Here is a 7,182-nt window from a genome sequence, read left to right as displayed (position 1 = left end):
ACATACATAGCAGCACTGTTCAGAGTAGCAAAAACCTGCAGATAACCCAAATGTTTGGCAACAGAAGAATGGATAAATTCATTGTAGTATAGTCACACAGTAGAATATTACGCAGCAGTGATAATGAATGAACTACAGCGACTTTTTTTTTTTTTTTAATGGATGAATCTTAGGAACATAATGTATGAAAATGGCAAGTTACAGAAGACTGTTTACAGTACAGAGAGCTTATTTCAGCAATGCAATTGCAAAGTCTATTTACAGCAATGCCGTTTTATAAAGCTCAAAAACAAGCAACACCAACTAATATATGATTTAGCCATATAAATATGTGATAAAATAGGGTAAGTGGGGTCATTTTGTTTCTTAACACACTTGTACATATTCTTTTGTGTGTATGAAATAGAACTTTCATTTGGAGAAATATAACCTTTCGTTTGGAGAAAATACGTCTTTCCACCTTTGACTTACTCACCTCCTCATTCCCCTTCCACAGAGGCTTGTTAAATAAATTGTGGAACGTTTGTACAATGGATATAATGCAGCTCTTCCAGGAGAATAAAGCAGCTCCATGTCTTCTGAAATGGAATGATCCCTGGGTTATATTGTTAAAAGAAAAAGTGTGTGTGGAATGCTGCAATTTGCATTAAAACATACACACGAACACACATACACATATATTTGTATATGCATGTGTCAACTATCTGAGTTAGGTTACTAAGAAACTGGCTTTATATATTGACTCTGGAAGTGACTTATGGAAACCATATTTTTAAAAGATTGATTCACACTGCATAAATTATATAACTATCTAACCACTATGCTGTATACCTGAAACTAATATTGAATGTTAACTATAACTGAAAAAAAAGATTTAAAAAAAAAAAAGATTGATTCAGCCATATGTAGGAAAACAAGGTGCAAGACAGGGGCATTCATTAACAAAATCAGGGAAAACGGGGAGACCCGCTAGAAAACCATCACAGGAATATAGCCATGAGGGAACCAGGACTGGAGAAGGGTGATGGAAGAGCGTAGGAAGGGAAGTATGTATTTTGACGCTGTAAATCATTAAACGGTTCATTCTGCCTATTGACTGTTCCCAAAACCCAATAGTCTAAGAAGTCATGTAAAACTACATTTTTAATCTACTCAATGCAATTGATTTTATTATCCTATTTATGAGCTGTTAAATTCAAGGTGTGGTCATGAAATGTCTCAACACACATAGATGGTCTTTAGAAAGTTTGGTGGAATCTCTGTTTGCATTAAAGCCACAAAGGGAGAAATCTCTACAAAATCTGAAATTCTTCCTGATTTAACTCTATATAAACTAATTTTTGAACTTTCATCCTGAGAAGGACTTAATTGATAAGCCTTTGGGTGGGATTATAAAAACGTTTGCCTACTAATGTGCCCGATGTAGCAATGCCAAAAATATCCTCTCAACTGGATATTCTAAGACAAAGTAGTTTTAAGGCTGAAAGTAACTATTACAGGATTTATTCTCATAACACCTATAATTAAATTGAATAAAAACATTATAAACTTTTTCTTCTACCCAATGACATTATATGAATTTTTACATATGTATGATATCCACAGTTACGAACTGTTGATTTTTCTTAAATTGTCCTACAATTATTGACATGCCCATATTTTGACTAATTTGTAGTAGAATCTGCTGGCAATCTAAAATAAAATAGTCCTATCTACTTTTTCTTCTTCCACCCCCCCCACCCCCCCCGCATGTCTTCTTTTTTCTGCACTTCATGCTATCATTACTCTTCTCGCAGTTGCTCTTTTTGCTGAAATGAGGCCAGGAGCTAGTTGTGTGCAGACATATCGATTGTAGTGTTGTGTGTGTGACTCTCTGTTGTCCTATTTTTCCTGAACCTCAAATGGAGTCGTCACTCTCACCAGTACAAATCAATTACTTCTTGTTGAAGTACCTGAGTCTTTGAACATCTGCTGTCCTTTACATCATTTATGGGACTCAGAAGAGATCCACGTGACGTTTTTTATTTCAGAACACAGGGATTTTTCTAACACTTGTGTTATTTCCTGTGGCCCAGAGATTGTTTCATTTTCCTGCAAGAGGAGGAAAAAAGGGATCTAAATGCTTCCTGTGATTGCACAAAGTTTATTTTAGGAACTCTTTTTTTTCCTATTACACCCTATTTTTCTGGCTGAAGAATTTATAGGGAATGTTGGGTGATGTTTGCTCCTTTGCACCAAGGAAATGTTTCTTTTATTGACTACAGAGTTTTAAGATAAATATTCTGTGACCCTCTAGCTCAAATTCCAGGCTTGGTGTGTTTTGTTGAGGAAAAAAACATTGCTAGGAATCTATCTCCTTGCTTTCTAATTAGCATTCAGACTGTTGCTTGAAACAGTTGGCATTATTTAGTCTCCCTCTATACTCACTAATTTTTATAAATAGTGTACATAAAACCACCAATAAACAAAAATATCAAAACCTTTTATTAGTTTATGTCTTTATGATGAGGAGAGAGAGTTTTTACTGTCTTGAATTAGCAAGTAATTGTTTTCTATTGAATCAGGGAGATTTTGTATCCCTTCTAGGGAGGAATTTTCATATAAACAAGCTTTTTGTATCTAAGGCTTCCAATTAATTACATTTTACAACGAACATCAAAAATAAAGATTCATAATAACCACTTTCTTTTAGTAAAGAATAGGCGACAGGAGCTATTTAGTCAAATTGCGTTTTTATGAAATGAAGTATTGTAAAGATAGGAAAATGTGCCACCTAAGTGTTTAGAACCTGTATTATCCAGTTTTACTTCTGAACGACAGCTTTATTGTCATACTTTTTAAAATGCTTGTGTCCTGAGCTTTTAGAAACAAGAATGTATGTGACTTGTTTGTACATTTTCTAAGAGCATATTTTCCAGGTGCAGAGTAAGTGCTGCCTCTTCAGGTTTGGTTTCACTTCACCACTCTGTTAACACAGATCCTTGTTGCAAACTAACTTTCTTTACAATTCATAGCAACGCTAACATGTTATCATCTTAATCAATAAATGAAGGAGTTACCAGTTCCCACATAAATAGGAGCGTTAGTCACCATCTCCAAAATTGGTTTGAGGAAAGGGGAAGGCTTGATTTCCTGATGATATGAGAGACTGAACTGTGGGAATAATTTCCTTTTGTGTAGTCATTTTATCTGTGCTGGAAAGTATTATACCTTGCCAACTTGAATTTCTTTCCCTATATTTTTGGTAAGCCTAAGGTACCCATTTTTTTCAGGTGGAAGAAACAGGTTTGGAAGGTTCAATACCTTTGCCTAGGTAAGACTGTCAAAAGAAAATACAGCCGTCCCTAGGTAACTGCTGGGGATTTGTTCCAGGACCCCCTGCAGTTACCAAAATCCATGGATGCTCAAGTCTCTTCTATAAAATGGCCTAGAACAATGTATTATTTGGCCCTCTGTATCTAGGGATTCCCAACCGTGGATCAAAAATACTATTTTCCATCTGCAGTTGATTGAATTCTTGGATGTGAAATCCCTGGATATGGAAGGCAAACCATATACCTAAAGAAACTCAGGAATGATGTTAAACTTTTCTTGGCTGAAACAGTCCACAGAATTAAGTAGCTATCCACTAATGTGGGTAAGAGTCTATTCACATAGCCCTGCGTTTTCAATCAGAATGTCCTTGCTTTTCTCTCTAGAGTACTAGATACAAGTTTGAAGGGAAATTGGAATCAAACAACTTGACCAGATAAATTAGATTAAGTGGCATTCTTATTGGATTAAATATTAATCAAGAATATAATTTTGACTCATTTCTTTTGTTCATGTACTATTACCCTTCTCTGAAAGATTTATTTTATAATTTTAACAATTGTTTGCTTTCTCTCAACTCCATTGCTCTGTTCAGTTTGTTTTGTTTCGTTTTGAGTACTGATTGGGGGTAGCACTCAAGAGAGGTTGGCATCTTGGAGGAATAAGGAGTTTTCCTCTTGATTTCCCCACTGTGGAGTGTAGTGGAGAGGAAATGTGGAATGCCTGAAGTGATTAAATTTGCTGGGCCATCTGGTCATCAGAAAAGGCTGTGTTTTCAATTTCACAGTGAATGAGGACAAGTTTATTAAAGAAGGAAAGCATTTTGTGTAAGGAAGAAAGGAATCATACTTTGTTTCTACCACTAAGAGCTTCAGCTTGCTTAATTATAAAAAGAAGGGTTACTTGTGGAAGACGGACCATCGGTGTGGCTGTATGATGCCGCTGTCTGCCTTACCAGGGAGAACTTGGAGACAACGGTTTGGGAAGAGGAGGCAATGCAAGGGTAGCCACTGGCAATGGAGTTACTCTGGTCCCCTAAAGTTTCTCCCCACGCCCTACAATCTTTATGGAAGGAAGAAAGTGAGACAAAGGGGTGAATTTTTCTGAGGCCAAGGAAAGAAATCAGAGCTCCTGACTCCTTAAAGTTTACTGCCAGAGCCTCTGATCCAGGTATTAGCTGGAAAGCCATGAATCAAGTAGAATTGATTAACGTCCATCCATCCACTCTTCTAATTATTGAACTACGGCATACTTTAAAAGTTAAAACCAGGCTTATGTTTTATTTACCACTTTATTTGGTGTCAGGTTTTTTAATAATATTTACCACTTTTTAAATAAAGCACTAAGTTCAAGAGAAGCTGTAGGGGGGAAATCAAGAATAGGAGAAGAAAACAATACAAAAAGGATATATCTGCACGAAACATTATCTGGCAGAGAGATGCCAATGGACAAAGTTATGCAAAAATAAGGTGAGTCCATCTGTTGCCACTTGCTGTAAGCACGCTCATTGTCCTCTTTGCAAGCAATTAATACCGTTCTCTGATGCTACCTGAATTAAACCTAGAAAGCTCAAATCCTGGGCTGTGATTTAGATTGAGCAGCCTGAAACCTTTTAAAGGATTTGTAGAACCTGTAGTTCCACAGAAAAGTGCAGTTTGTTTTCTTCAAGGTACAGCTAATCACTGAGTATAGGAAGAAATCTTCCTGACCCTTTAAAAGACTATTGCCCAGATGGTCTTTGGTTTGTTAGGAATGCTTGTCAAGGTGAGAATTCTTTTCGGCTGCATTTGAAGCTGCCAGTATGGAGAGAGAGGGGTAGGGCGAGAAGTGGATTGCCCTCCCAAGAAGGGAAGAAGAATGGAATGTGCAAAGGCTGGAAGGCTGAGACTTCAGCCAGCGTCCAGACCACAGGCAAAAAAGTCAGTGTGGCTGAGGCTGGGCTGGGCTGTGGCCGAGCAGAGATGAGCTGGGTAGCTGCAAAGGGCCAGGGCATGAAGGGTTTCCTGCCACATGAAGGAGTTGGGCTTTCCCTGCAGATGATAAGGAGCCACTGCAGAATGTTAGCAGGCAGCCCTCCCTGTCTGTGGACGGCCTCGCGCAGTCTCTCTCTCTGTTCCAGGCTTCACGCTCAGCCTGAGGGTGCTGCTCATTGGACAGCCTAGCTGGCATCTGAACCTCAAAGGCTTTTTCACTTTCCATGTTCTTTGCCTCCACTCCTCTGACTTTATTCTCTTTCAGATCTACACTGCGTCTGAAATCTGAAACTCTCCTAACTCTGGATGTAGTAATTTACCATCCTTCTCGTGTCTGCATTCTATTACCCTCACTGAACTGGCTTTTCAGGATTTCTGATCCCTTTGATGTCCTTTCACTTGGTTCTTCCCCTCTCTCTGGACTTACCTTCTGTATTATTCAGAGTTCTCCAGAGAAACAGAACCAATAAGACATCAATCAATACGTAGGACAATAGGACATCTATATCTATATAGGGTGTGTGTGTGTGTGTGTGTGTGTGCGCGCGCGCGCCTGTGGTGTGTGGAGAGAGAGAATTGGCTCACACAATGATGGAGGCTGGCAAGTCTAAAGTCTGCAGGGTGGGCTGGCAGGCTGGAGACCCATGGGAGATCTGTGGTTCAAATCAAAAGGCTGCCCATTGGCAGAGTCCCTTCTCACTCAGGAAAGGTCAATCTTTTGTTCTATTCTGGCCTTCAACTGGTTGGATGAGGCCCACCACTCACATTAGGGAGGGCAATCTGCTTTCCTGTAAGTCCACTGATTTAAATGTTAACCTTATCCAAAACACCCTCACAGAAATGTCCAGAATAATGCTTGACCCACTGGGCACTACAGCCAAGCTGAAACCTAAAAGAACTATCACACTGTTCTTTTTTGACCAACTTGGATGTACACAGTGAATGATTCCACTTGTTTCTCCCTCGCTCCCTTACCATGTTGTGTAACCACTATAGCTGCTGTGCTCGTGCCTAAGTTTGTGTGACTCCTGCAGTCTGCTTCCTCTTCTCCTAAAACTGCTCAGCAACAACTGAAGAAAACTGCACACCCATGTGGAGACCAAACTCATGGTCTCTGGCCTCAACAGGACGCACAGGGTTTCTGGGTGCTGCCGTGTGTCCCTGGTCAACTCCCTCTCCATTCCCACAGAGGCTCTTTCAGACCCATACAGTTCCATGGAGTCCCTTACCCATCTTAGTCTCTCTCTGCAGATGAATTTACCTATTAGTACAGAGTGCAAACCGTGAGTTTTGACCATTAACCATCTCTCCATCACTGGTACCAGCTGCCCAACCACATCCAAACACCGTGTCCTCCCATTTCTAAATCCTACTTGGGTTTACTACCCCGAGTGGTCGGGTCAGCTGTAGGAGTTGTTAAGTGGATATTTAGCAAGTGGGGCAAGCTGAAAGATGGAATGGGCCACCCCATTTAGAAGAGATGCTCAGCGGTTTGGGCCCTGTTCAGTCTTGGGTGCCTGTGGAACACGGTAAACATTGTGGCCTCCTGGGAGGGTTATTAGGTGTCAGTCATACAACCTCACTCATTCCCTTCCCTGAGGCCATGTGATTCCACTTTTCATCTTATAAGTTGCTAAAACAAAAGGAACTGCTGACCACCTAATGCCAGGCATTTGAACAACAGGAGATTTATTATGTGCAACTGAAAAGGCCCTTGTGAGAGCAGGAATGCCTTTCACACTTCAGAGATAGGTCGCAACTTGTGGCAACACCAGCAATCTGTCAGTCTCTATACTGTAATCTCTTGCCATCTTTGCCTAATTGTCTGATATTCAGCCACATGAAGGGAGACAGAGACATTGGTGAGCTAATAGGGAGGAGAATACACCTCTGAAGT

Source organism: Rhinolophus sinicus, chromosome 3 (genome assembly GCF_057876585.1).
Source record: "Rhinolophus sinicus isolate RSI-liver-muscle chromosome 3, RSI-T2T, whole genome shotgun sequence".
NCBI classification, from domain to species: Eukaryota; Metazoa; Chordata; class Mammalia; order Chiroptera; family Rhinolophidae; genus Rhinolophus; species Rhinolophus sinicus.
The sequence above is the reverse complement of the archived record's forward strand: the minus strand, read 5'-3'. Positions refer to the sequence as shown.